The sequence below is a fragment of the Dipteris shenzhenensis genome, chromosome 33 (genome assembly GCF_047967505.1).
Source record: "Dipteris shenzhenensis isolate YYH24624 ecotype China chromosome 33, Dip_SZ_1.0, whole genome shotgun sequence".
Classification (NCBI taxonomy): domain Eukaryota; kingdom Viridiplantae; phylum Streptophyta; class Polypodiopsida; order Gleicheniales; family Dipteridaceae; genus Dipteris; species Dipteris shenzhenensis.
The window spans coordinates 36,384,717-36,392,474 of record NC_141628.1 but is presented as its reverse complement, the minus strand read 5'-3'; positions in this window follow the sequence as shown (position 1 = coordinate 36,392,474).

The window sequence follows — 7,758 nt, the reverse complement described above, 5'->3', positions numbered from 1 at the left end:
TCCGTACAACTGGATCAGTTGCAGGCGTCTTTAAATCATGCCTGCTTTTCCTTGCACCAGGTGTAACAACAGAAGGAATCCCAAGTTCCTCATCAAGGCTCATTTCAGAGCCGCTTGACTCTCCATCAACATGAGAGCTACCAGCAGACACATCAAATACTGGAGCATGGTCCACTTTTTCTTTTCCCTTATGTGATACCTGCACAACACTATCAGGACTGCCATGTGACGATTCACTAGATCTCAATCTCCCTGTCCATGCATTAGATCCACTCGTAGAGGACTCTCTGGGTCCACTCAAGGCTTGAGATTGCTGCTCTGCATTTATTGCAGCATTCCCATTTCCAGCATCTGCATCTCCTACCATAACAGTTGGTGCATACCAGCTGCTCATTTCATCAAAAACAACATCTCTGCTCTCTTGCATTTTGCGGGTGGAAGGGTTATAACAGCGATACCCTTTCTGGTGCTGAGCATATCCAATAAAGATGCATTTTTCTGCCTTTGGATCCAGCTTTGTTCTCTTCTCATCAGGAACATGAACATAAGCTATGCAACCAAATACCTTCAAGTGAGAAATATATGGTTTTTGGCCTGTATACATTTCTTCAGGCGTCATGCCATGGACAGCTGCAGTGGGGGTTCTGTTCATAATATAAACAGCAGTTGCTACTGCTTCAGCCCAAAAATAATCAGGCATGTTTTTCTCATTTAGGATCGCCCGTCCTACTTCTGCAATATGCCTGTTCTTCCTTTCTGCAACCCCATTCTGCTGAGGGGTAGACCTGCATGAGTACTTCCTTTGAATTCCCTGTTCTTTCAGATATTCACAAAATTCTTCTGAAAAGTACTCTCCCCCTCCATCAGATCTTAGCACTTTAATATGCACACCTTTCTCTTTTTCAACCATGGCCTTAAAAGCCTTGAAATGGCTGAACACTTCACTTTTGTGCTTCATAAAATAAATCCACACCTTCCTAGTGTAGTCATCAATAAACGTCACATAATAATGGCATCCACCAATAGAAGCAGCTTTGGTTGTCCAAACATCTGAATGGATCACTTCCAAAGGTCTTCTGCTCACCTTAGCATTTTTAGGAAATGCATGTCTGGCCTGCTTACCCATTTGGCATGCTTCACATACCTTTTGCATTCCCTCAACTCTGAATTTAGGCAAACCTGCAACAATGTTTTTCGTTTGCATAGATTTCAGCCTTTGTATATTCACGTGCCCAATGCGCTTGTGCCATATCTCAATATCTGCAATGACACCTCTCCCATGCGCAAACATAGCAGCTTTCACCTCAGGCATATCAACATCCAAGGTGAACATTCTACCATTTTTGTTGCCTTTTGCAACCAAGCGGCACTTATTTTTCAGGTCCTCAACAAAGCATCCATCAGGATTAAATCTAACCTGCAGACCTTGCTCAACCATCTGGCCAACTGAAACCAGGTTCTTAGTGATTTTTGGAACATGAAGTACATCTGCCAAGTACTTCGTTTTGCCATCCTGCATAGCCAATGGCACTTTACCAACCTGCGTAATTGGGTGCGCAGTATCATCACCTGTTTCAACATAACCTGGCTTATCCAAATTTCTGACATCATGAAACCACTCACCATGACTGGTCATGTGGTTAGAGGCACCTGAATCAACATACCAAACATCATTGCAAGCTGCAGCATCTCCTGACATGGAGTTAACCATATGCTGCATCACAAAAAGGTGCTCATTTCTATCGTCACCATGCCCACTTGATGATGCATAGTTGCTTTGCTGCAACTTTCCACTTTTGATGTCATTCTGCTTTTTATAGCATGTATTCTCCTTGTGTCCAGGCTTTCCACAATAATAGCATTCTATGCTGCTATTTACTTGCTGGTTCCTTTGCCATGAACCACGGCCTCTTTGGCTCCCCCTGCCTCTAGAACTACCACGTCCTCCTCCATAGGACTGGTTTTCCTGTTGTTGCTGTTGGTTCTGATTTCTTGCACGGCCACCAGAACGGCCTCTTCCTCTACCCCTGCCTCTACCTGTATTCGAGTAGAAAGCAGTCTCTTGAGAAGTTGAGGTGGCTGAACCACCATTCCTTTGCTCTTCACTCAGCAAGAGAGCAATAAGTTCCTGAAAATCAGGAAATGTTTCACGGACTCCAATGGATGTCCGAAATTGTGCATAATCTTTCCCAAGACCATTCAAGGTCACGGACACTAAGTCCTCATCATCAACAGGTGCTCCAATGGAGGCAAGAGAATCTGCAAGGCCTTTCACCTTCAAGGAATACTCATTTATATTCAGATTTTTCCTTTGCACATTGTGCAACTCCTGCTTTAGCTGCATCTTTCGTGCTTTGGTATTTGTGCTATACAGCTTCACCAATGTATCCCATGCCTCCTTAGGCGTCTCTAGATCCTGTATATGCACAATCATAGAATCTGAAATGCTAACGGACAGCCAATACAGGCATTTTCTGGCTTTTTCATGCCATTCTTTAAAGGCCTTCAATTCAGCAGGAGTGGGAGCAGCACCCAAAACTGGTTCTGCAGTTTCACCACTGATGTAATCCCAAACTCCCTTTCCCATAAAGAAGTTTGTCATCCTGAACTTCCATGCTTGGAAGTTGTTCTTGTCAAGCTTCTCACTGACAATGGTAGACAGATTCTCAGACATTTTACAAATCACGAATTGCAACAGCAACCTGTAAACACAGCAAATGCCTCAGAAGGGCAAATAGCAAAACTTCTGCAAAGAGCCTCACAGGGGCAGATCTGCAACACTGACGAAAGTGGTATTTCACCACACAGTCACTTCCTCGTGACGATTTTGCATCAACAGGCAACAGGCATGAATCTGCAACTCCCAATATCTCTGCACATAGGCATACGATGCAATTTCTATGGCACCTTTCCACCGACTAGCCGCGCGGTGGTCGCACAGCAAAAATAGGGCCTTTTTCTGAGTGCCTGCGAAGAACTTCCGCCTTCAAAACGGGCCCCGAAACGGCCTCAAATCAGAAAAATAAAGTCGCTCTCGCCGCACCGCGAAGGGCCTCTCAATCTGAAGCAGTGCACTCCTGCACTTCTGGCTGTGCTACCTGCAGAGATTTGCTCCCAAACTCGAAATAGGAAAGCTACACTGGTCCTCTTACCAGGACACCACAAACTTGGCTAGCTTTCTTGAGCTCCTTACCACGAACAAGGCTCTGATACCATGTAAAGAATAAGGGAGAGAGATAGGAGACTCAAGTTCAGCTTTCTTCACAACACACAAAAGAGAGAGGACACAAGGTTGGAGGGTGAAGCCTTTCTTCACTTTTGCACACAACAACAATACAATAGAAGAGGGAAATACCCTATATGTCAAAACCTAGAATACGTGGTTCATATGTGAACCCAAACCAAAAACATACGTGGTAGTCTAACTACACCACGAGTACAACTAACATAGACGGTGACATAAATGATAGTCATCCAGGAGATATGTCGGGGATAGAGCTTGATATCTCAACATTGCTAATTACAACAGTAGTGTGTTCCTTCAAAGAGGGCTTCCAATCAGGAAATCTCCGGAGCATTTCCTCTTTGTATGCAATAAAAGCTTTTAAGCCTTCTATTTCACCTTTGGATTTCTCGCTGAATTCTTTTATAGGAGCCCATGTTGGATGCATTTCTTTGCTCGGGATTGAAGTTAAGAGAGAGTAAGGTTCTTCAGGTTCCCATTTTGTATCAAGAGAATAGTGTTGCCATTGCATCACTGGTTTTTCATCCTTTAAGAAAAATCGAAAATAGTGTGGAGCGCTATGACCAATCAGGGCATCACCACCTTTTTGTATGAAAGGTAGAATAAAGCTCTTCCAATCATACATCCTCTCAACCATTGAGCATATTGTTCCTTCCTTACGGCCACCAACTTGCCTCCCGCATTTTCTTATCAAGTCATCCATTGTCTCCATGTCCTTGTGTTTTAGTTCTCTTGAAACTGTGCTAAATACCTGATCGATATCCTCATGTGTGTGCCCAACCAACAAAAACCCAACTTCAATCTCATTGAAGATTCTATGAGCGATTAGCATTGAGCAAAATGCAAAGAAGAGTACATTCTTATTCTCTCATCCGCAATTGTCTGCTTGTATTCTCAAAGTTGCTGGTAGGCGACCTTTTTCTACATGTACATTGTGAATTGCCTTCATAACGGATGTTACAACTTGATTGCTATCGTGTAGATGCAAGGAATCAATCCATATGTCTGCAAAAAACTTAAATCCGTGCACTAACACTCCACATAGATGTGTCTTTAAAAAGTATTTGCCTTGTAGCTTAGGTGGAGTGTTAACGAATCGAGGTAATGTTGTTGTATTTTGATCCATACCATCTACAATAATGCACATGTACTCATTTGGGTGAGAAATAGCTTGCTCCTTCCAAAATGCATATTTTATTCTAGAATGTCGAACAAGTCCATGATGAAATTCTCTCTTTCTTTTGTAAGCTTCTTTTTGTTTTGGAGATGTTGCACTCTCAAGTGCTCGCTTTAGATCATCACACTCATTGCACTTTGACATTTTTTGCCTCTTTGGGATTTTAACATGTCCAAATCTTTTTTTCCAAAGAGTATACAAAGTATGAAAAGATGCCGGTGCATGCCCTCTTTGCCTCTGTGTTTCTCCAATAGAGTTAAATACTTCTTTTTTGGTCAAACCTATCGGAAGATGCATTTCTGATAGGTGGGGTTGCGGTAAAGCATTTTCATAAATGTAATCTTTCAAAATTGCTGTTGCCGCAACCGTTGAGGCTCTTGTTTTGGGCCTTCCTATGTTTCCATGAATGTTAAATTTAACTCCATACTTTGCTTTATTAGCCAAATTCCAATATGTGCCATGTGATAATCCTGTAATAATGCGATATGCATTATTGCATATACTTTTTCCATTTATAAGAGGCCTTATTTGATGTCCTGAACTTCGCCTTCTCTTATCATTTACAAGAAAGCAAGACAATCTCGTGAGTAGGTATTCATTTCTTCTGCTTCCTTTCCTTTGCCAGACATGTTCTCTACAACCCTTGATGTCATGTAAGTTAATGGATCGCATACATGTATGCTTACAGCATGTAGATCGCATTGCTTTTAGCATAACATCTTCATTCATTACTCTTATTCTCTTTGGTTGCCTTTCTGGATCTGCCTGCACTCGTTGTCTTTTCATGCATCTGTATGTCCGTTTTGGGACCTTCTGTTCATTCTTATTTGGATTTGTGTAGTTCTCCTTGTAAGATTTATTTGTCACGTTGTTTTCATGAGATGTTGCATCCTTGATCTTATCACTCTGATAGTCAAATACTGAATATTCCTTTGTTGATGTCATCCTTGCTTTTGATACATTCGTCAAACCATTTGTAACATTTACAAGTTCACAATCAAAGTCAAACACCGAATAGTCCTTTGTTGATCTCATCCCTACTTTTGATACAATCGTAGAACCACTTGTCACAATGGCATTAGAGTGTCCCGAATGATCTTCAAACTCATCTATTCCTGAGAGAACATCACTCATTGATGCACTTTCTATGGATTTCATAACTCCATAGTCAGTGGTGATAGAGTGTCCAGAATGATCTTCAAACTCATCTATTCCTGAGAGAACATCGCTCATTGATGCACTTTCTATGGATTTCATAACTCCAGAGAGAACATCACTCATTATACTATCGTGCATGATTTCCATAATTCCATAGTTACCTGCTTTGACTCCAAGAACTTTATCAGTATCCATGAAGCCATCCATGCTTGAAGATATAACACTTTTCACATCTTTGCCCAAGTTCTCAATGTGCATGAACTCATCCACCCCGGATAAGGCATCACTTGTGAAATATTTTTCTTTCTCGGTACCAATGAACTCATCGACTTCTGATAAGACGTCAGTGCTATAGTTGAGTGCATTGGAATCATCCATCTCTGAAGGAATAGAGCTTGGTACATTGGCATATTCTTTCAATTCTTTGATGTTGTAGTATACATTATGTTTATCATTAAAAACCACATGCCGAGTCTTTCCAATCTTTAAAAATTGCATGCTCCATCTCAAATCCTTACCTACCTCATAGTAGGGACCATCCAATGACATTGAGTTATCATCCATACCATCATCAGTAACTTTTTGAATTCTCATCTGCGCAAATGTCTAGTGTTCAACTTGTTCAAATCCCAAGACTTGACCTTCTGCTACATACTTATTTGTAAATGATAACATTTGTAAAATATCTCCCACTCTAAAATCCAAAGATATGCACTTTGTATTCCTGATGACATGTGTTGGATAAGTCTCATCTCTGTCCCATGCAATAAATGCTTTGTTGGAAGTATTATAGGGCATAACATCTCCAAGGATTTCCATATCCCCACACTTATGCTTTAGCTCAACATGTGCACTAAGAATCCTTGATACGATAACCGCTACCTTATCTTCGCCAAGTCTTCTAAAGTGACAAATAGAATTTGGATCACTTTCATGGATTGTAGCAAATGCAACTACTTCTCTTTTGCAACATAAAATCACCTCCATCCCCGGAATCAATTTTGTAGCCATCTCCTTTGTGAGTTTCCTCTGCAAACAAGCTGTAACAACCATTATAAAGAACATTAGTCTCTTCTCAATAATCTACTTTATTAATGATTTAAAAATCTAGAACGTGTTTGAAAATTTAATTAGACACTAACCAATAACAACCCTAAACCCTAAACCCTAAACCGTAAACCAAAACAACCCTACATCCTAACCAATAACAACCCTAAACCCTAAACCCTAAACCCTAAACCCTAACCCCCACACCCCAAACCCTAAACCCTAACCCCCAAACCCCAAACCCTAACTCCCAAACCCTAAACCCTAAGCCCCAAACCCTAAACCCCAAACCCTAAACCCTAACTCCTAAACCCTAAACCCTAACTCCTAAACCCTAAACCCTAAACCCTAAACCCTAAACCCTAACCCCCAAACCCTAAACCCTAAACCCTAACTCCCAAACCCCAAACCCTAAACCCTAACTCCCAAACCCGAAACCCGAAACCCTAAACCCTAAACCCTAAACCCTAAACCCTTAACCCTAACCCCCAAACCCTAAACTCTAAAACCTAACTCCTAAACCCTAGATCCTAAACCCTAAGCCCTTAACCCTAACCCCCAAACCCTAACCCCCAAACCCTAACCCCCTAACCCTAAACCCTAACTCCTAAACCCTAAATCCTAAACCCTAAATCCTAACTCCCAAACCCTAAACCCTAAACCCTAAATCCTAAACCCTAAACCCTAAACCCTAACTCCCAAACCCTAAACCCTAAACCCCAAACCCTAAACCCCAAACCCTGAACCCTAAACCCTAAACCCTAAACCCTAACTCCCAAACCCTAAACCCTAAACCCTAACTCCCAAACCTTAAACCCCAAACCCTAAACCCTAAACCCCAAACCCTAAACCCTAAACCTTAAACTCTAACTCCCAAACCCTAAACCCTACCCCCAAACCCTAAACCCTAAACCCTAACCCCCAAACCCTAACCCCTAAACCCTAAATCCTAAACCCTAACCCCTAACCCCTAAACCCTAAACCACCAAACTCTAAACCCTAACCCCCAAACCCTAACCCTCAAACCTTGAACCCTAAACCCTAACTTACCAAACCCCAAATCCTAAACCCAAACCACGAAATCCTAAACCTTAAATCCTATGAGTGTTTTCAAGTAATATCATTTATTTAA